We start from the raw sequence: 20,680 nt of genomic DNA on the forward strand, positions 1-20,680 counted from the left end.
TGGGATAGCTCGTGAATATCACTGTCAATTATCATGAATTTGAGTGAAATGGGCGCGCTCTTCATATTGGTGGGGTCAAAAAGCGACCTTTACTTGGCAAATTTCCGAGTTCAGTTCGCAAATATTTACATAGTTAAACTTACGATACATGACATTCACATCAGGCGGTGGCAAAAACCAAATAAAAACAAATGTCATTCGCCCCATGATTCTAGGTGGCATAGTTTTTTTGTTATAATTCAATGACACGTTTTCTGGGACACCCTGTAGATGAGCGGCATCTCGACGTAACCATTAAGCATGTTCACCTCACAAAGTGTTTCGTTAATAGGTTTACTAAATGCCTGAGACATACAAAAGCACCTTCGCAACTGTTCTCCATCTGTTTACACTTTACTTGAAATGGCAACCAAAATTGGCTACTTCATTACGAGCAACAAAGTGTTCCAGGTGTCTCTTTCCCATAACAGTCACGCCGTTTCCCGCGAATTGGGCGAACCTCGAAAGTTCCGATTCTTCGAAAGAAGTTCTTTCGAGCTCTTCGTTGATTACGTCGGCCTTGGCCGGCTTTTATCGGCTTTTATCGCTTTTCTAATAATGACATGTTTTCCGGCACAATGTCACACCTTACTAAAATAAAATAAACGCGCTGTTGAAAATACGTTTGTTTAGAAATATTGTGATGTTTGGGCCCCTCGCCACAAAGCCTGCCGTCGAGGCTACACACTCTATCAGCCAAAGAGAAGTGAAGTGAGTTTGGGGAACTCACTAAATCGTTAGTACACTTTCTGCAGAGTGTCACTAAAAGATTTCGTGTGACAGCACACGAGTGACACTAAATGCAAGTGTCACTCGTTGAAAGTGACACTCAATTTGTCCGCCTGACAGGGGTATCAGAGTGCATTCGTAGCGTCCTAGCCGCTATGTAGCAGAAACAGAAACAGAAACAACACTTACACAGGACGGCTGACTCTTGAAATCGAAGCCCAAAGAACCTTCAGTTTAAACAGGTTTCAGTGGGGAAGCTTTCAGTGAACAAAGCTCAAACCGAAAAGTGAGAAGAAAGACTTGGCTTTTTTACAAGTGGCTTAATTCGACCATGTCTTGACCATGTCTTTGACCGATGTCTTGTTGTACGCACGATCAACGCCCATTCCTACAGTCCTTTCTTGTTTCGTCTCGCCGCGGCGTCGGCTGCCGCAGCAGTGTCCTTTCGTCCGGTGAAAAGTTCAATTGCTGCAGGCATCATTGCGTCAATGATGCCTGCAACGAACTTCGCAAGAAAAACAAGGAGAAAGAAGCGGCGCATGTGTGTCATATGCGCAGTTTATTTATTTTTTGCTTCTTCTTTTTTGTTGGATAATTGTTTGTGAGCAAAAATAATGCGGATTTCCGTGCTAGTCGTTGTATTGTTGACTCTATGAGATGAGCCACAGAAGATTGCGTGCTCATCTTCCTAAACTTTCCCTAACCATTTATCCCGCATGTTACCCCACTTGTTATTCGTATCTTGCCTATTTCTATCCTTGAGTCAACAACTGAGACAAGTTCTAGTCGAGACTGTTTATGCGGCACTGTTTAGACGGACTGTTAAGTCGAGTGCTAGTCGAGACTGTTTATGCGGCACTGTTTAGACGGACTGTTAAGTCTGGACACATCCCCTTATCTTGCAAGCGACAACGACCATTAAAAGGGATGGTGTCACGTAACTGGTAACGCCATGAGCAAGCACTACGCGGAGGTCTCAAGACTTTTGCGGGAAAATCAGTGAGCGTCTTCATTCGGTCATGATGTGGCTGCCCTCCTCGGACGGGCCCTCTAGATTTCATGATGAGCCGCTAGACGACACAAGCGTGGTCTGTTTTGGATTGCGTGCTGTGGACGGTGCTGAAAAAGACTCTCTGTGCGGAAATACTTCGGAGGATCGACGTAACTGGGGGATGAGCATATCTGTTCCTTATAGTGCTTGCTTTGTGCAGCAGTCCAGAGCTTTGCTCGTGATTTCCCAGTAAACCAAAAACGTCTAATGAACATCCAGAGGATGGTACAGAGTGGACATTTGGGATCTAGTAGATATCCAGATATGTCCACGTTACATTCCATAGATGTTCCATGGATCGTCGGAAACGCGTCCATAACTGTATATAAATGCATATAAGTGTATATATACGTATATTTATTTATTTATTTATATACCTCAAATGCCAAGAGGTATTACATGAGGGGGGGTTAACAGACAAAAGAGGGAATAAATAGTAACAGAAACGAACATGAGACAAGCAGCACGCAAACAGTTAAGAAACAAATCGTAACAAATACAACATTTGACACTGCTTCACAAAATGTTCATGGTGAGATGCTGAAGCTACAACATTCGCAGGGAGGGCATTCCACTCACGAATGGATGTTTGCATTGGGGAGTAATAAAAGTAATTAGTGTAGCCAAAAGCTGCTTGCAGTTTACGTAAATGATCAACTCGACTTGAGGAGTGATGACCATTTGCAAATAGGATGTCCGATACACGAATGAGAGTCTCTGTATTTTTCTTCGATTTTCTAAGAGAGGGATGAGTTGCATTTTTTTTAAAAATCTGTGATACTCTGCCTGTCATATTTGTTATATATATATATATATATATATATATAATATATTTGTTATATATATATATAAATGTATATAAATATTAGACGTCGCAATGCCTCACAAACACGTCCACTGGACGTGACAAATGTCCAGCAGGTACATCCAGAGGACATGCATTTATACAGTTACGGACGAGCTTCCGACGATCCACGGAACATCCATTGAATGTAATTGTGGACATATCTGGATATCTACTAGACATCCCAAATGTCTGAGATGTCTGGATGTTTCTCGTATGTCTAATAGACGTTTGTGGTTTACTGGGTCCCCACAATGTCCGAACCTTTTGTCGTTTCCTTTGGGCTTAGCTTTGGTTCTGTTTTAGCAATTACTTGAGATTCTTGAGTCCGCTCATGAGTGCTTCTGCTGTGCATGTTTTTCTTTGTTGTTATGACAGGAAATGTGGAGCCTTACGCGTGCTCATGAGTGTTCTGTTTCCTCTGCTGCTGTTCCCTGTTCTGCTCACAAGTGTTCTCAGGCTACGAACTGATGTTGGTGGCGGCCCACAGGAAAGAGCCAGAGAAGAGACAGGAAAGGAGTGTGTGAAGGCGGGGTAGTTGGTGTACATTCATCGTGATAAAGCAGCACAAAGACGCGGACAAAGAAGGAAGACAGGACGACTGCTAACTCTCAACTGGCAGATTTTACTAAACAAAGCATGTTTATACACAAAAGAAAGGTTGGTGCCTGCTCTTAGTCACATGACACCATCGGGTTACACCGCAACGTGTTCCCGAGATAACTTATTTCCGCGGGGGAGAGGCTCAGTGACGGAGCGCTTACGCATTCATCATCGTCCTGTTTCGTAATAAAAAATGCCTCTACTATTTCCCTCGTTAGCTGCTCATTGTGTACTGATAGTACATCTGTTCGCGCGAGGTCTGGTTTGCACCCACAGTCACGACAGTGCAAAGCGAGGTGCCCGGATGGTGTTTTCTTAATGGATGCCCCATGTTCTTGAAGTCTGACGTTAAGACATCTTCCGGTTTGCCCTATATAAACGCGTCCGCACTGCAGTGGGATCCGGTAGACCACTCGTTGTTGGCATTCTACATGTGGGTTCCTATGTTGGATGGCACACCCTTGTTTATTCTTCGGTCGGTTGACCTTGGCGCACAGGGAACTAAACTTGACGGGTGCTGACATGACGACGGGAACGCCATGCCTACTGGCGACGTTTTTTATATTGTGGGCTATGGCGTGAACGTAGGGGATGCACAGACACACGTAGACAGGAAAGGCACTGGTATGGCGCCTACGATGCTGCTGTTTTTCTAATGCTGATGTGTCATTTTACAATAAAATTAATTTGCAAAATGCATTCTTGTGTAAAGCCGTGAAGTGTTTTCCTTGTGCCCTTCCTCCCATACAACCACCGATGTTCCAAGGACATCCTGAAATGATCCCGACGTCCTGACTCTTCAGGGACGTCTGAAGGATGTGCATAAAATGTCGATAGTAATGTCCCAGTGTTGTCTGATCGGGATGTCACTGGGATTTTAAATTACACCCAACTCGGAGGTAGACTTGGAGTAAAAATACGAGCATATTTTGTGTAAACATTGAGTTTTTTTCACCCTCGCGATGAATAATGCATTAATTACTGCTGTGCTGAGCCTGTTTTAAAACAGAACAACATAAAACAGACGTGGGTAAGATTTGAAACACTATGACTGCATTTCGTTTAACAGGCGGCTAGTTTGGTCACTGCTACCTTGCAATATGACATGTTGCAAGTACAAGCGCGAAAGTAGACAAAACACTTTCTCCTGTGGAGGCCTGCAATACATCCCAATGTCCATATTCAGAAATGGATGTCCGATAGACAGCTATGGGAGCTTCATTGATGGACGTCCCTAGCCGTATAATCATAGGATGTCCGTTGCGGCTATATCATCAATAGTCCCAATCAGATCCCTCACGAGATGTTACATGGTTCAATTACTTCAAGTGAGAGTGAGAGAAACGCGGATCGTTTTGCAATGCGCAGGTTTGACTTCCTATGGACCAACTGAGTGTCTCAAACCGAAAACAGTAAGAAACAGGTCATATTCATGGTGACCTAATATGCCGAGCATTTCCTCATTTCAGTGTTGTTTGTGTTCGCAATTGAATTAGACTAATTAGACACCTTACCCTTCATGTTGGTTCGCAGGCGAAGAGGCCTCTCAAATTTGTGGAAAATAGCGAGACAAACAATGTGTAGCGTGTGTTTGTTGCTGAAACGTCATGCCAGCACTAGAACAGCACTTTGCCAGCAATGTGCATAATGTGTCTTTCCCGAAGGAAGTTCGTTGTGTCCTCAACAACAACAACAACAACAACAAATAAATTAATGGTGATGAATGGAGAAATTCGCCACATAAGGTGCGGCCCACTAACCATCAGCTCTTATGAGCTGAGGTCTCCCTTCAACTCCGAGTATTTACGTGGTGGAGGGGTTGGGCGAGGCAGAAGTGAGCCTTCCCCTGCTTAGTTTGAGAGCATCTTTGCTAATGTGGTCTGCGTTCCTTCTTTATTTATTTATTTATTTCACCATATTACAAGTGAAGCGTATACGTAGAGGGGAGTCAAGTCCCTGTAGATCACATAAACAAAATACAGAAGCCGACACTGAAGATTTTTGTTTAAGTTTAATTTGTACGAGCTTTCGCGTGGAGGTCCACGCTTCCTCAGGTTTGCATTACAATTGCAAAAAAAAAAAAGAAACTGTGTGGTCCCTTAGCTGATGCTAGTGACGGGTCCACTAAATTCATACGTAGTGCGGTAAAGGCAGCCGGGCAGATAGTCTCAGGAATTAGTTGCACCCAAAAAAAGAAGAGAAAAAATAAAAGAGTAATACAGTAACGCCTCACATGAACAGTAGGGGAAAAAATGTATGTTTACAAGCATGAGACTATAAACACAAGATTATCATCGTGTACTGAAAGTAGAAAATTCACAAAATACATAATTTTCAAAAGCTCTTACAGGAGTGTAAGCTGGAGATTACAAACCTTTAACAACCAAACCATGACAATATATTTAATATTGTTACCATACACTGAAATGATCACTAATAATGTATTGGCGGTATGCCGCAAAAAATTGTTGACTATGTCTATATATGTACTATGTCTGTGTATAATGGACCGTGTCTTAGAATACGACCGAACGGTAGTATTGCTCGTAGTACTGCTCTATGCAAAAGATTTTCCTACTCTTTGTGAGCTGTGTCGTCTTGATGGTCTCCCTCCCGTTTTTGCACTATAAAGCGCTGCGCTCATTGCTCGACGAAAGAGCCCCATTTCAGGTCCGTAAAATGCCGTATTGGTTGGGTTTGCAGTATTAAAGGGGATGTGACTTTGGCAATTAGCAGGTCATGCCAGAGACGTCCCAGAGACGATAGAGGATGACCTAGTGTTATTGTCCCGAGCTGAACGTTCTGAGGACGTCCTCAAGTCGTGTTTGGTTTGCTCAGCTGGTTCGTATGGACCTTTTGACATTTCCTTCATGCTAGTTCCGTTCTAGCAGTGAGTTGAGCGGGATCATGAGCGTTTCCTTTGTGCATGGTTTCCTTTTATGTCACGCCTATAGCAACAAGCAGGTTGAACATTGAGAACGTTCGTAGTCATTCTCTATTTTGACTTCATGCGATTCGATGTGTTCTTTGTTTGAGCAGTGCCGTTTTTGTCCTGACCTCTGGCGGCAATGTTCGCGAGGGTGCGGGCATCTCCTGACGATGAATGAACGAATGAACGAGTTTATTGTGCGCAAGAACGGCCGCAAGAGCCCAGGTGTTGGCGCACTATCAAATTACAGTAGCGCACATATACACAGCAACACACGTTAATGATATAAAGGAAATGGCAGGAAGGCACTAATGCAAGGCACTAGAAGGTTAAAAGAACATATAGTATACATACAGATGAAAAATATATGGGGGACATAATAACAAACTGATAGGGAAGAGACTGCAAAAGCGCAATATTTCGGGCGATATTTGAAAGAGTACAATAAAGGAGAGAAAACAAGGTTAACTAGACAACAAAAATGAAGACTGCAGGAACAAATAAGTCGGGTGAGGTTGATTGGATTTAAGACAAGCAATATGTAATGCTGCTTTTAAAGGCAATATATAAGGGAAAAAATATCACATGAGGACGAAGAAGAGTTCACCAAAATGGCACCCCGATGACGAGAGTTGTGGGGAAAGAGTGATGGTGCTCTTGCTTTATGATTTTGATGAGTTATTAACAATTAAATTAGTCTCCAAAGTGCATTCCGTGTATGTGTGTTCCCTTGCTGTACGATTTTCCCAGAAAGGGCCCACGGGCTCTGACTTGGGCTCTCTCTAATTACAATGAATTGAAATTGATTGAAATCCATAACTGAAAATTGCATTCCTGTTGGTTTATGAACTTTTAAAACGAAAAAGTCAATGTAAGATTTTTAATTGGCCTAATTGGCTCTGTAATTAGACGAGAACAGGCCGGGTGTAAAATTAGAAAACGTGTGAACTTCCCCGCACTACTACTTATTTCCCCTTATTTAATGTGTGTTTATTTATTTATGGCATCAATTACAGTCCCAAGAATCACCGTAAGGAAACCTGCTTGAGGATCTTCTTTCCGGAAGTCGTGAGATATTGCCATTAACGAGGAAGCGACGAAAGGGGGAGAGTGAAAGGTGTTCCAGAGATTACGTCATTGACTTGCGCAAAATATTTTTTTGGAAGGAGGGTTCCGCATCATCTCTATTTGTCTTGAGACCCGTTACCGTGTTCCCGTAATTAGTTCGAACACGTTCCGCGCTGTGGCGCAATATTCCAGCGTACGCTATTAGAAACTCAGCACCGAGCACAGAGTGCTGAGATATTCACATTCTCCTGACACACTTACAGCTGTGTACAGCTTGTGTGAAAGTTTGTATTTCTGGAATGAGGCAGGAGCTGAATGAATACTCAAGAACATGAACTTGATCCGTTTAGGTGAAACATATTATAAATTTCGTCGTGGCCTGTTTAGCGCTAGTAACCGCATGTGAGTACAGCTATACCATGCCTGCGTTGATCTTCTTAATCAGTTTGTGTCTTTGTTACTTCTCCCAAACAAACTGAATCAGCAAGTTGTTAAGAAAATTCAGGGTTAAAGGCTCGGTTTACAATCCTTTGTACATTGCAAAAAATATCAGTGACAAATGCGCATATAATAGTATTATATTAAAAGCAACTAAACTACGTGACACCAATGATGGTCTATAACATACGATCTGTCATTTAGAACCGATCCATTCTGATATGTACGAGATGATACGACAATTACTCGGCAGCGTGGGCCGTTCTCATCAGTATGTTGTTTTTACTTACCATATCATACCGTATCATCTATCATGTCATATTGTATTATGCTATTATCACTAGTCATATTATTATGATTGTCATATCATATTATATTATCATTATATAATATATTATTTTATGATATGTCATTTTTAGCCTGGATGAAGATACAACGGCCTGTCTGTTCGACCTCATCTCACTTTGACATTCCCACTCCATAACGAATTCAGGTTGGTTCATTACCCAGAACAGCTGTTTCCACGTGCTGGCTGGAGCCTTTTGCAACGGTTAATGGGAGGTTAACAGGAACGCTGCTGGGAAATGTAAGCCTTCTTCGGGACGAACACTCTCACCCTTTGACAGACGATATAGCTCCTTTGAGCCAGTGTCCTCGACGACTTTGAAGGGCTCCTCGTTGAAAAGGGCTCGTGCCGTCGACACGCCGCAGAGCCCATCTCCTTTGAGCGTTTCTCAGAGAGAACGCCGAAGGAAATTGCGACATTCGTTGTTCAAACAAGTAGTGGGACAGCAGAAACACATACTGGCGAACGTTGTAGACGACGCAGGGAAACACAACTCAGAACCGCATCTGCTAGGAAGTAATTCGCAGCAATGGCGTGTCTCGTCTCGCGGTGTGCACCGAATACCAGGTCCCCCAAACTCACCTCGGAAAAGCGTGCAACGAAGAAGGCCGCCACTAGATACCCCACTGTTGCCGTTCCGGATCACTTCAGCGCGCTACGTTTAGCGGCAAAATGTTTTTGTTGTTTCTGCGAATGAATCTAGTCTTTATATGTCCAAATAAAACGCGTATAACAACTTTCTTTGTCGTGTTTCACTTTTTGGTCCGTTTTTAAACGTGTTGAGCGATTGGAAGGATCTAGTGCACGGCTGCGTGCATCACATAGCGTACCTGTCGTACCAGGCGCCGCAGGCGCTGCAGTCGTCCATTTCTCCTTCGGTGACTTGGCCTGGCTTGGATTGTGCTTCAAGTGGATCTTTAGCGCGCTACAATCCACGCAAGCCAACGTCTGGTAACAATGGGGTATCTAAGGGCGGCCACCGGCATTGCACGCATCGGGATAGGAACAAATACATGGGAAAATGGCGACCTTGGGGGACCTGCCAAATACCTTCGTGAATTAAACTGAAATTGCTCGTCGTAGGGGCCCATGGGGCTCTCATAAGCTTAGGAAACTGTTTTAGCAACTACTAAAATCTTGAAAGAATACAATTTTCCTTTAGGGAGTCGTGAACTGGCAATCATCGCCTGGCGCTGCGTTCGAGGCTACGACTTTTCGGTCCGAAACCAGAAGGTCGATGTGTCTTTAAAACGGACCGCTATCCAAAAAGAGATTCTTATTAGCAGAGTTGTCCCGAAAGGGCGTTCGGAGTGCCCAAGTGTCACGTGCTGGGGGGGATATGTTTAATGATAACAAAGAAGAGGAAAAGGGAAAGGTCAGCCAGACAGTGTCAGCCAGTGTCACGGGTATGACATGTGCCGTCATGACGTAATTCTCGGAGAGGGTTCTCATTGGGACAGGCCCTGGAATGTTCTCTGGTCAAGTGACGACGCACCCTTATGCAGCACCCTGGGATCCGAGACATCCTGGAAAATTCATCGACTTGATATCCCGCTGAAAGGACTTTCCCGCAGTACACAAGCTCTGCTCTTCAGGTTGCGGACAAGAAGCGCTCTCACTAAATCACAATTATTCAAGATTGGCTCTCTAGATAACGCAAGGGCGTACATTGTCAGCAAATTGAAACTACCGTACACATCCCACACCATTGCTGTGCATACGCTGCGGTGCGAGAGAAATAACTTGGCCGTTGCAGGAACTGTGTGGTGGATGATGTCCTACATCTCAGAGGCTCTTTCGCGAAAAGACACTCCAAAATTCGCAGCCTCGTCTGCTTTCTCCGGGAATCTGGCCTCGCTCAAAGGCTGTGAGTAGCTGCTCGGACTTCTCACCAACTCCGCAGTGACTGCCCTAGGTCTTTCGGCCGTCATCATTCCTTCATCTGTTATCACACCATCTCATCTCATCCTGGCTACAGTCGTGACGCAGCCCACATACGTGAGGCCAACAACGGCAAGCCGGTTGTCGTCACCACCACCGCCACCACCAAGTGACGACGCCCGCTTCTGTGTGGCCCACAACGGCGAGCCGATTACTCCCCCCCCCCCCCCCCCCGCCAATAATACCAATTTTGTTTTTTGCCGTGTCTGTTTCCACACATGTTGACAACAAGCGACAGCATGTAAACATCCTGCCACCCCTTAAAGACCATGGGCCAGACCCGGTGCCAATTGCGACGTTTCCCGCCAGTTGGGCGCTTATCGGAGCGAGGTCACGCTAACGGGAGATTGGTTGCAGGTTGCGAGCCCTGTACAAAGCAGAGAGAATTGTATTAGGCCTCATAATTACTTCATAAGCTTCAGTACCAGAAAAGAACGGACTGGCGTCATGAGCATGAATAAATCAAGAAGATCCCTTGGTGAACCCTTTGGAAATGAGGTAGATGGGTAGAAATCCAGCGAACCGGTAGAGATGTAGGAAGGGAGTTGCCTCACGACAGAAGCCGCCGATATTTCGAATAGAGACTGTTCTTCTACTGGGCACCGTCCTCATCATTGGCATGGTATTTAAAGGGTTAGGTGTGACGTGTTTAAAGGTTCATGCGTATTGTGCGTCAACAGCCCGGAGGGAAGAAAGGTTCCGTACGGGTTTCTACGGCCGGAGTCAATGGCTGCTTTGTTAGAGTGTGGAGGGGATTATGTGAAGGTAGTGATCTAGGCTACAGACCGGCTACAGAAAAATGGAAGGTTCACGAACACGTGGACGAAACGGGACAACAGGCAAGAATTGGCAAGCATAGCGAAAGATAAGGAGGTTAGTGGTTACGTGGGGAAAATTCCAGAACGAGCAAAGTTTTTTTTTTAATATTTGTAATACAAAGTTGCGGCATGCAATAAAGGAAGTAGAAAGCAGTGGCCATGCAGAACATAACAGATGATAATGGAGGTAGAAGGGAAAAGCATATTTTTTTTTCTTTCTGTTTCTAGGGTGCCTTGTGATTTGTTGATACCGGACGGGTGAAGGGCGTTGAACTTGTATATGAGATAAGACTCCCTATCACGTCTGTCACGTGTGGATCTAAACCCGGTTTCTAGAATATATAGTTTAATGTTGTCAAAATTGTGACCAGGAACGTTAAAGAAGAACAGAAGAAGAAGAACAGTCTCTGTTCGAAATATCGGCGGCTTCTGTCCTGAGGCAACTCGCTTCCTCCTCCTTTGGAAATGAGTTATACATAAGCCTTTAATTCCTTCTTGCCTGATTCGTTTCCTGATCATGGCGAAGAAGTTTTTCTTTCGGATGTGCCAGTACAGGACCGCGTCGGGGAAGTCGTGCATGAACGCCATATCGCGTTGCACGGGGTCCTCAAGGAAGCTTTCGCAGGACAACTGCTCCCGCGTGATGGCTTTCGAGGTGTCCGTGTTGCGGAAGAACACAGCCATGGAGGGACTGCTCCTGCTCCTGAGATGCTCCTGCGGCGCATGACTTTCATGGCCACGTACAGCACGTACAGTGGCGTATCTCCTCTGCGCTGTGCTCCTCAACACCATAGAGAAACGTGGAACATGAAAGTGTTTCCCAGAGGGAACAAAGCAGTCCATAGGACATCCCACATATATATCGTTGCGAGATCGGGATGTCTGTGGGACTTGATGGTTTTCGAATGCGCTCGTCCACAGGACATTCTGAGGACATCCAGGTGGCCGCATTTCTTGAATTTTGTCCACATCCTGTAATAATCCTTAAGGATACCTCGTGGATGTGTACGGCACCTTATGCGGAACACGTAAGGTGCATCAATGATTGTTTGGTTTATGTGGTTTTCAAAAGGCAGATGCAAATTTTCAACTGTTTCGGTTTAATAAATGCATCACCTTTAAAGATACGTACTGCCGCCAAAAATTTGTAAACCTTAATTGTTTTGTTCCTCGTATTCTCCGCAATGGACAACAACGTGGCGTTTCATCGTTTTACGAATAAAAAGAAGGGAAATATGAAAGCTCCCAGGACCCAAAAAAAGCTCACTTCACCAGTGGCAAGTGCACCAGTGGCATATTGCCTTCAAAACAGAAAATATACTATATATTGCTTATTCTGTGATATTCGGCAAATTGGAGAGACTTGCTCGCCTCTGATTCAAAACGAAAGGCAACGTGTCGAAGTTAAATTGGATGACGTGCACAAACAATACTGAAGTGGTAAATAGCGTGAAGTAATTCCATCGAAAGTCGAACTCTCCTAGTGCTACACGAACGCGCGTATCTCTCTCTCTCTCTCTCTCAAGAAATTCTCCATGTGACATCCCGTCCGGGACCTCATTCGGACAATCCTTGAAGCAGTCGCGAGAGATGTCTGACTGACATTTATTACCGGATGTGGGTATTGGGATCTACTTCGGGCGTCCACAGGAGAAAGTGTTCCCACTGGGAATTACTTGCGCAACTTTATGTGACTACTCCCATTGTTCCGCAACATTTCCGTTAAGGGCTGGTTTCTCTACCTAGAAGGCTCCATTTCGTGTAACTGATGTCTGATGTCAGAATTCTGACCATATACAGGGCCACATACAGGGCGTCGTCAAAAATTTTGTTTCTTTCGGAACCGGAAATATCCTGGCAGATCGAGAATGTTAGGAAGTGTTTGCTGCCGAATGTGCCATATACCAACGGGCTCATAAATAACGAGATGACTTCACCGCAGTGGTGCACAGGAAGAACCGAAAGGCTGGAATACCTGTCATACTATAGGTCCAGTCAACCTTAATGAGCCTTTCATCAGTGTAAATCCCAACAAGCTTGCAAAGGACGTATTACGGGCCACTCATGAGCAAATCAATAGCCACCGTATTGCGAAGGAGGGCAGTATTTTTATATCTATTGCGTCGCCGCCCGCTGCCAAAGCCCTTCTGGCGCTCAGGAGCCTAGCCAACGTCGCTGTGACAACTCTTGTGGTGCCAGAGTCCTATGCCAGGAATATAGTTGTCCCCACCAGAGTTACGGTGTTGCCACTCCGGAGTTGGAATGATTCCAGAATTATTCCAAATTTAACAGAGCCCGGAATGGAATTGAAATGGCGGAAACTGTCCTAGGAATGGGAATGGAATGGTCTGGGTGCCCCGGTGATTATCTCTGATTATCTCTCTTTCATCGATCCCAATTTGACAGCTACCGTCCCAAGAAGCCTGGAGAGACCAACCGCAAAGAGGCATCCACAGAATCCGCCTAAGGTCAGCTTTATTCACAGCAATGTACAGAATGTAGCTCGAAAGTGAACATATTCGACACAAGTGTGTCTTGTTGGGTGAGAACTATGTGATAGTAACGAAAATCTCCAACCAAGGTACAGGACGGGGATAACCGACGTTTCGGAGTCAGTTCGGCGCCTTCCTCAGGGGTGACTCCAGTGGCCGTTGGCAGCAGCGTTCTTGCCGTGGTTCGAATTTCGTGATTCGCCGGATTGTTTTTCAGTCACGTGACGGAGGCCGCTGACGTATACGCTGGGCAACGCTCCAACAGTTCGGTTAAGGTTCCCAGGTGTGGATTGTATATGCCAGGACTCTACAAACATTCTTTTGATCTGATTACACTCAAGGTCGATGATGCAGTCGTTTTGAAAGTCGACAGGATGGTCTCGAACTTGACAGTGTTCAGCGAGAGCGCTTCGTTCGATGTCCGACTTCCGTACATCATTCTTGTGTTGCCGTAGCCTTTCGGGGAAGTTCTTTGTCTCGCCCATATATGATGCGCTGCATTTGATGCATGGAATTTTATAGACTACACGTTGTGCTTTTTTCTTTCGGTGGGCGATCTTTCGGCCGCGGTATATAGTGTCCGATCGATTTTCGTTACTATCAGGGTTTCTCCCTTTTGTACCTGATCCTCGTTTCCAATGGAAATGAAATAAAAGGCATACATACATACATACATAATAGAATGTAGCTCACATCAACTTCGTTACGTCGCACCTGCAACACTCCGGAAGACAGACTTCACATGATCATGCAGTGTCCATTTTAGAAAACCCGCAGAGAGCGACTTCAGGTTGTGCTCGATAGGCTTGAATCCCGACCTTTCAGCTTCCGCAAATGATTTGGTTACTGGCGCTACAAAAAGCAGCAAGTGAAAGTAATGAGATCCCTCTGCGCATTCTTAAAAGACAGCGGCATCGTCAACCGCTATTAAGCCGCTCTCACGCTGATATGAAAATGAGAGAAATAAGGAAACAGTTACGCTCACCTCAGAGCGTCGTACGTTCAAGAGACGTCTTCGCACCTACGCTAAAGCTTAAAAAAAATGGAGGTGCAGGTGCCCACCAGGGAGAACACATAGCTCCCGAAACCACGAAGTTATTCAAAAAAAGAAGAGGTTGCAAATAACACGCATGCAAGGAAGCCCTTCATTGCAGCCTCATTAACAACGGAAGAGTCTCCTCTTTGTGAGGAATCAGAAGAATTATAAAACTATGTCTCATCCACTGTACTGCAACTGGAGGTTTGTTTCGTTATTTATTTACTTTTGTACCCCAAGTCCCTTGAGGCACTACGCCGGGAGAACGGAGCCCATGCACTTGCAATGATGGAAACAAGACATATCGCGAATTCTGCAACCCGAGAAGCGGTACTGATACATACATGTTACAAACGTAACACGTTACGTTGACATCCGTTAACAAGAACTAGAATAAATGAAGAAGAGGATGGTACGTAAAGGAGGAGGCTTCATATTCCTCTGGCCCCAAATGCGGGACCTAATGCCGGTATTTCATTGATTTATTTTCACTTTATATTAGTTTATTGATTCGCTTTTTCGCATTTTGACGTAACCTATCACGCACATCAAATACTTTATCCAGAACGTATTCGGTTTAGTGTGTCTTTATTCTTGCAGACATGAAATAAGGAAAAAAATCTCAGCCCAAACTCGCTGAACACGCAGATCAATGCTATCATTTTCGTCAGCGCTATACGATAATCGATAATTAATATCAAGACCGTGCACCCACCGAGACAGCACGATGAGCAAAGTGTGCGCACGCGAGCTTTGCTTAAGAGAAATTATTGACCCTCGAAGTGTTTCGAATGCCAGCTCGTCAGAACGTTCCATTGGCTAGATCAGGGGCCTGAAACTCAAATTGAGCCGCGGGTCACATTGACCTCAGACCACATCATGGAGGGCCACACACAAAAGAAGTGACGGTAAATGCCACCATGCAAAATACGCGGATATATCATAACTTAAAAGTATATATATATATATAAAAGAATAAAACGCAGGAGCAGGGTAGTTACTCTATAGCCTGACGGTGTGTGCAAAATTCATTACTGAACAACTTCACTAGACACACCAAGAGAAATCAATAAGCCGCCCTTCAAAAACAACAACAAATACGCTGATGATGATAAATGGGGAGATTCACCATCTGGGTTGTGACCCACTATACCCCAATGCGTTTCAAACCAGGTACTGAAAATATGAAAAACGATTCGAGAAAAATATGTAATCCTTTACAAATGATGATGAGAGTGTTCAGGTGCACTCAAATTATCTCCTTCTAGCACTCTGTTGTTGTCTTTGCTTACAGTTTCAAGTTGCAAAAATAAATGAAAACATATGAGAGAAACAGCAGGCTGACATTATCGACAATGGATTGCTACCGCTTTGCTACCTTAATGACTCCCCACGATAAACGTAGAATGTCTTTTGTACATAGCTGTTCCGTCTCTACATTTTTTTTTATCTGTCACTATTTGACTTAGTGTGAGAATTAAGATGAGCTCATCTTATCTTCATATTACTTTACGATGGAAACTTTACCAAAGTGCACGCGGCGACGACTTTAGTATGTCCGTAACTTAGCGAGATTCCTGAGCCATTAGAGATACACACGTGTGCATATTCTGACTAACATGGAGAAGGGTAGCTATATACAGGGTGCTCAAAATGAAGCTTTCACGAGCGCTACGCAAACACAGCGATGACAGGAAACCGGATGATAACTTTACGCAACTTGTGTAAGAAACAGGTTCTGCTTATTATGTAGCACGTGCTTCTTACTCAAGGAACAGAAAAATAGCACCAGTTTTGCTTTTGTTCGCCTATTTATAAAGTGCTAGTGAAAGCTTAGTTTTGAACACCCTGTATATGCCGGGCAGGGCTAAAAATAGTCCCTGAAAAACCTGGTTTTATTCCAAATTTTTCACTAAATTCTTGGAGAGTGCAACTTCGTTCTCTTTGGTGGTCAAGGGCCCGCAGGCCACAGAATAGCTCTTCTCGGGCAGCGTGTTTCAGACCCCTGCACTAGACTGTGCAGTGATGCAAGCCGGGAGAGCGAGAGCGCGAAGAAGTTAAAGGGCGCGTTAAGTAGAGGCTCCAACGCGCTCGGTATACATAGTCCTTCGTACTCCGGTGCGTCTACTAAACAGCCTGTCAGAGCCACGAATGCGATACGCGCCCGGGCGAAGGCTCCAAGGCCGTTCATTGGTCTCCCAGTTGCCCCCTCCTTCATACGTCAAGGAGCATAGCATAACTTACGCGCCCCGAGCAAGTTGGAGAGTACGAGTTCATAAACAGTGGCACGCTCCGGAGCTGCTACTTAACGCGCCCGAAGGTCCTTCCGCTATTCAGCCCGATTTCTTCTACTTTTTTTTTTTTCATTCGGTCGTCGTTGAAGCGAAAGGCTGGACAAAACGCTGCCCCGCAAGCACTCTGGTGGGACAGTGGGACTACGGTCGTAAATGCTGGACCTGCACCCTCCCCTATATCGGGGCGTCTGGTCATATTAACTGGAGGCTAGAAAAATAAAAAAAAGGATAACTAAGGCCCAACCGCATGATCCTTTTCTCCAGCGTTTTATCCAGAGGTCTGCCGCGGTGTTTGGCGAGAGTTAGTAGACCGGTGATACCGCAACTTCTCAGCTACCCTGTCTACCGTAACCAATCAACAGATAAGATTTTCAGTCATGGCAAAATTCCTGTAGATACTGTCCCCAACAACACCGAATATCCTCTGGATGTACAAATATCCAATACAGATTCGTACGTCCGATGGATATCCGAGGGACATCCATGGGACGTACGAATTCATTAGGACATTATTCGTACATCCAGAGGATATCCGGTGTCGTTGGGGGTAGCTTCACGGCGATGTTATCAGCGGTGTACTAACGCTCTCTGTTATTTGTTAGACGATCCACCGCAGCCAAGAATGAAAAAATGTATAGAGGGAGCTTTTCCCTGCTCGTCTTTAGCGTGAAATCTTTTGCACTTAGGCAACCACGCTACGCTCTATGCGCACACATATACCACATGTACTACCACGCAGTCTCCTAAAAAGACGGAAGGAGTTCCTCTTTGAACAAGAGAGAAACTGGTGTTCTGAGGCTGGAACACATAGAAGGGACAGACACAAACAAAGCCTCAAATTGCCTAAGAAATCAACGATGAAGGATGAAAGTCACTGAAAAGGTTAGCCAGCTGTAGGGATCGAACCCACGTCTTCTGGATTACCGGTCCAGGGCTCTACCAATTGAGCTAAGCTAACACGCCTCTCCAGCGACTTTCGGTGTGCGTCATCTGAAGGGACGACAAACCAGCCACTCGCTCTCACTCACCCTCCTTTCACTCTTACATTTTTGCTCATTCATTTCCCCTCCATTAATATTAATCCTTCTCGATCGGCACACGAATGCTCATTGTTTCGGATAATCCCATCCCAACTGGGACACGTAACATTGAGGTGTCAAGGCTCTTTAACATCTCTTCTTTTATTCAAAGCCTCTAACACGAGGAAAGAAAGAAAGAAAGAAGGAAAGAAAAGAAAAAAACACGCAGTCGAGCACGTCTCAGAAGTCTGCGGTTGGAAGCCGAAGCTGACGCTGCGCACACTGTTGCCTGGCGACCTCCGATAACCGCCTGGACTTTCTGGCTCTTTCCTCGCAGCAGTGATGGATGCCGGCAAACTACACACGGGCACAAGACGTTAGATGGTCGTAGAAAAATGAATTTTTGATCTAGTCTCCCATGGGGACAGGGAAGTAGTTCGCTAAGATGATGTGAAGACCTGGAGAACGTTCATCCAGATGTTTTCTTATTATTTTCTTTTTCTGTTTGATAAGCTGTTATCGCTAGCTGACGTGCTGCTGATGGTTGCTGTAATGCTTCGAAGGTTTGTAAAGTACTGTATAGTCTAAATTAGTAGCTCATTGTTTTTTTTTTTGGGGGGGGGGTTGGTTTGACTTGAGCTTTAGTAGTGCAAAAGCAACTTAAGCTTTAATACGCCAGACCACGGTGTAATGGGATCAAAGAAGTTAAAAACTAAAGGGGTCATGGGGTCATGCTATGGTCATTAAATATGAAATGCCCGTTTTGTATTCAAAAGTTTGGTTTATTATATCTATAAAAAATAACTACAATTCATCAGAGTGTTCACCTAAACTATCGACACAGTTTTTGCCTTCTTAACGGTAGCAACGATGAAGGGTGTTTTCTACAGACTGTTGAAAATACTTTTTTTCTAGTAAGAAGTAGTTCAATGCCTGAAAAAAAAATGGTGCTCATTTGGTGCAAGGTCTGATGGATACACTGGGTGGCAGAAAGTTGTCACAGCTCCGCGTTTGTATGTCGTTATATAGACGATTTCATCATTGTAGCCCTCGTCCATGTCCTTACTTGAGCACTAAATTCGCTCGTCAGCACTGGAGTCGACCTACACTGTCGAGCGCCCGACTATACGAACGCTGCAGTTTTTGGATGTAACCTTGCATTCCGTACCTGGTCTATGGGAACACGGGAGGGCCATTTTAAATCCTCTCTTCCAGAAGTTATGATTCGAAAGTGGTTAAAGGTACTGTAAAGCAGCACCGATCAAATGTCATTTAGCGTGGCTAGTCGATAGTCCAAGCCACCAGGACAAACACTGCGCAAGTTTCATTCCAATCGACGGTGCAATTAATTAGAAAATTACAATTAAAGATTACGGGCAACACTGTACTAGGTATTCGAAATGAATCCGTACTCCTGCCACATACGGTGGCAACCACATTGCACGCGTATAACACTGGGCCCGACATAACAATTCACCTCAATCCACCGTGAAATCCGCTCCTGCAATCCACACACGCGTCTGAGGATAAACGGATAATCGAAATGAAATGAAATGCTGGGCCGTTGAAAAAAAAAACGTGTCAGACGTTCAAGAAGCCAGACAGCGTCGGGACTTGTTTGTTCACAGAGGTTCACAGAAAGAGTTTGTTCGTTCCAAAGAGGCCGCGAACAGAAGGAGCGCGCAGGCGCAGCAGAGAAGTAGGGAGAGCCTCCATCGAACAGCGGCCAGCGCTGGGATATTTCGCAAAAAAACACTGTTAACAGACGTTTCAGAATGCATAGGTAAACAGGAAAACTAATAACATGGTTACTAAAATAACGAAGTTCCGATGTAATAGTGTGTAATACCAATTTTCAGTGTTGCAGTGTTGGTCGTAGCCTCTAATCCGTCATCTAAGCCGTCAAAGCCTCTAATCACATCACCGGCATATCATGCTTGTCTACTGCTTTACAGTACCTTTAAGTTTAGTATAGATAATTTATTGCAGATAGTCTTGAGGAAACGTTGTTGTCTTGTCATATTTCCGTTGCTTTTTCTAAGCAGGCCTTGAGATGGATCAATATGCGAGATATTCTTAAAATTTGTTATCAGAAATTTAATTTCCGAGCTTCCTTGTTGGCCGAAACGCTTACAGGAGTCAAAACGTAACATCGTAGGCCCTTTCTTTCATAATGTGTCCATAATTTAAAGTTAATTTTTGATAAGCATGTTATCAGACCTTGTATCAGAAATGCATTACCTGTATAGAGGTTAAATCCGTTTTTCAATTCGCACTCGGGCTGCGGCAAGAATCACAAAACTTTAAACTTTGTTCCGTGCGTCAAGAATACAGCTAGTTCCTTTAAAGCGTGGCTTTATATATACATAGGACAAACCTTCAGTGTTTAAACGGGACGTTGGGCGGCCAGTGTATAAAAAACAAAAACTGGATTCGAGCTTATAGCTGTTCACTTAAAGTCATGCCAAAACTGTGAACCTCTTTGAAATGAAACTTCTGTTATCGACAGACAACAAGTGAAAAAGAGACGTCTGCTAAAGAAATCTATAGCCATTCAGTAGCCTGGGCACTGCGTCAGTGAGAAATCAGTTGTGGTTCGCCCGCCCTGTTTTTTTTGTTTTTTTCTGCGTGGCGGCCTGTCTTTCCGGCTGCACCACTTTTCTGACTTTCCTTCATCTTTTTCTTCCACAATTTGTACTCGTATATAATTCGTGTCGTGTGCTAAGCAAAAAGTCGTTAGCTCGTTTGGGCTATTTTGTGTTTTGTCTTTTGTTCCTTCGTGTTCACACAAGTTCATGATTCATCTTCAGTGGATATCGAGTCATGGTCCTGTAGTATGAGCAGCGTGTTTTTTGCGACATGTGGCCGAGCGTTGTCTTGGAAGATGATTGGCCTGTTTGTATTAAAAAATCTTTGACTGCTTCACCGCAAGCACCCTCATAATTTCGTCCAATTGATTGCGACAGACATCCGCTGTTATCGACAGACCAGGTTTCGTCAGACTGTAGCGCTAAATATAGCGGCTCTGGACCA

The 20,680-nt window shown here is 44.5% G+C and overlaps 1 non-coding gene across 1 annotated transcript; it reads right to left on the bottom strand.

Moving 5' to 3' along the window:
* Positions 1–17,513: 17,513 nt before the first annotated feature.
* On the bottom strand, positions 17,514–17,586 carry Trnat-ggu (transfer RNA threonine (anticodon GGU)). The gene has a single exon. It is a non-coding gene; the product is annotated as a tRNA-Thr (tRNA).
* Between the last annotated feature and the right edge of the window lie 3,094 nt (positions 17,587–20,680).

The sequence above is a fragment of the Ornithodoros turicata genome, chromosome 2, assembly GCF_037126465.1.
Source record: "Ornithodoros turicata isolate Travis chromosome 2, ASM3712646v1, whole genome shotgun sequence".
In the NCBI taxonomy this organism is placed as follows: domain Eukaryota; kingdom Metazoa; phylum Arthropoda; class Arachnida; order Ixodida; family Argasidae; genus Ornithodoros; species Ornithodoros turicata.